Raw genomic sequence first — 2,500 nt, 5'->3', positions numbered from 1 at the left:
GCCACCTCGCCGCCATCGCTAAGATGTGGCAGCTACGAGAGTCAAACATAAAGGTTGTCCCTATTGTCATTAGAGCACTGGGTTCAATACCACCCGACCTGAAAAAACATCTGGAAACTTTAGAAATACCCTAAAATCGGCATCACTTGGAATTGCACGCATATTGCGTGAGGTCCTTGTTGTGACTTGTCAGACAGTGAAAACCGCCGGTAGACCCAATATCTTCAAACAACAATGGGGTGCCGGTGTATTAAGGTGGACGGCACCAACCGTCAAGGGAGAGAGCTTCCGAACTAGTGCGTCCCCCAAGAGCCTGGCCGCAGCAGAAGGGTCATCTTCTCCAGGACGCCAGTGTATTATATTAGGCAGAGCAACTCAACCCGAATCTTAGTGCTCATCGGGATGCTCTGGTATATTATAGTAGGCAGTGCTACCGCCGATTTTCCGCAAGCCTTCGGCGACCGAGCGAAGGGCAAGCGGAGCCCCGACTTTTGTGGACGGAACCACGCGCCTAGCGGACGAAGCCATCCGCCTACGGGATCGGCTGCAACCCCCTCGATGCAGTAGTAGTAGTAGTAGTGGCGGTGGTGGTGGTGGTGGTGGTGTGACGGGGGAGGGTGTTTGTTAGTAGTGGCTTCTTGAAGAAGAAGAAGGAGAAGAAGAAGAAGAAGAAGAAGAAGAAGAAGAAGAAGAAGAAGAAGAAGAAGAAGAAGAAGAAGAATGGTTTTTAAATTTTTTCCACAAGGGCTTCAATTTCAGGGGAGGAGGTAGATCGATCACGTTGACCCCCGTACTCAACTCATAATCATTTTATCGATTCCATCGCGAGAAACAAACCTTGCCAACCCGCGCTGCCTTGAAACAGGTAAATATTAACGAATGCAGTTTATTGTTGTTGGTGGTGGTGGTGGTGATGGTGTTTACTGTCGCTGCTGTTGCTGCTGCTGCTGCTGCTGTTGCTGCTGCTGCTGCTGCTGTTGCTGCTGCTGCTGCTGCTCTTGTTGTTATTGATATTGCTGTTCGTTTTGACCCATGTGAGTTCAGATCGATCAGTTTTATACTCAAGCAGTTTCCAGCCAAGACTCTCCGACACGAAGGCTGGAGATAACGCATATCTATAATTACATTTTCCTCAATGTATGTTTCCTTCACAAGGTGGCAAAGTGCTGTTTTAAAGAAGATTATTTTTTACTGCTATTTCTAGAATGCCGGGGGACTACAGACTTCTCGTAAAACAGGTAAAAGAACGAATTACCTTACATGTTTTACTTGTTTCAGTCATCAGACTACGGTCATGCTGGGGCACGGCTTGAAAATTTTTTAGTTGAATGAATCGAGCCCAATACATATTTTTAAACCTGGCATTTTTCTATCGGTATTTTTTGCCAAACTGCTAAGTTACTCGAACATAAGCATACCAACACCGGTTACCAAACGGTGGGGAGTAAACACAACCACAAACACACAGAACCACTCCTAATTCCTTCCTCCTTGACCTTAAACAATACTAAGCCCTACAACACACATAGATTAACAGCCACAACCACACACACACACACGTGTTATCATTGCACACATACACACATACACACACACGCACACGCAGACCTTCGCGCACGCACATATCCACACTTACACACATATACCTCCTCTTGCACTCTCCTGTCTTTGAAAGAACTTTTCTTCACCCATTTCCTTCCGGTCATTCAAAATGTGACCGCGTGTGTACCGTTGGCGATTTTTTTCCCCCTCCGTCTTCCCTTCTCAGGATCTTTCCTTTTCCTATGTTTCTGACGAAGAGCTCCGCTCGAAACGTAAAACCCCTTTTCTTCCCTTCCTTCCTCAGCGTCCAATAATACTATATTTGTTCCACGTCCTCGCGTTGTTGTATTTTCATGTTTGGATTAACTTTATATATTTATATATACACGATAAGCTTTCAGCTTCCATCTAGCAAATCCACTCAGAAGGCTATGGTTGGCCCAAGGCTATAGTAGAATGTACCACGCAATAGAACTGAACCCGGGACCATGTAGTTGGGAAGTAAACTTCTTACCACACAGCCACTCCTGTGTGGTAAGGAGCTTGCTTACTTTTTAGATTAAAGGTTTACATTCTCGAATAATCTTGGTAACTACTAATTCTATTTTCAATGGACAAACGACAATGATAAAGTAATATTAAAAATGATGCTAACACATTTAATGAAACGAGCAAAGAAATTTTAATTAATTAAAACTACACTCCTAGTGAGGCGAAAAAATCATTATCGAGCGACTAATTATCTGCGCTACATTCTATTTTTAATTTATAATTAATTCAAATACAAGGTTGTCTCCCTTGTCTCTTTTTACCATAATTCGTCAATTAGTGGTTACGATAATGACTTTTTTTCCTCACTTCGAGTGAAATTTTAATTATCTTTTCCTGATTGCCTTTATTATGTACGTGAGTGCCCACATATCCGTTAGTCAAGTAATTAGTGTTTAGAAAGATGTTT

The sequence above is a fragment of the Octopus sinensis genome, linkage group LG17 (assembly GCF_006345805.1).
Source record: "Octopus sinensis linkage group LG17, ASM634580v1, whole genome shotgun sequence".
Lineage (NCBI taxonomy): Eukaryota > Metazoa > Mollusca > Cephalopoda > Octopoda > Octopodidae > Octopus > Octopus sinensis.
The sequence above is the reverse complement of the archived record's forward strand: the minus strand, read 5'-3'. Positions refer to the sequence as shown.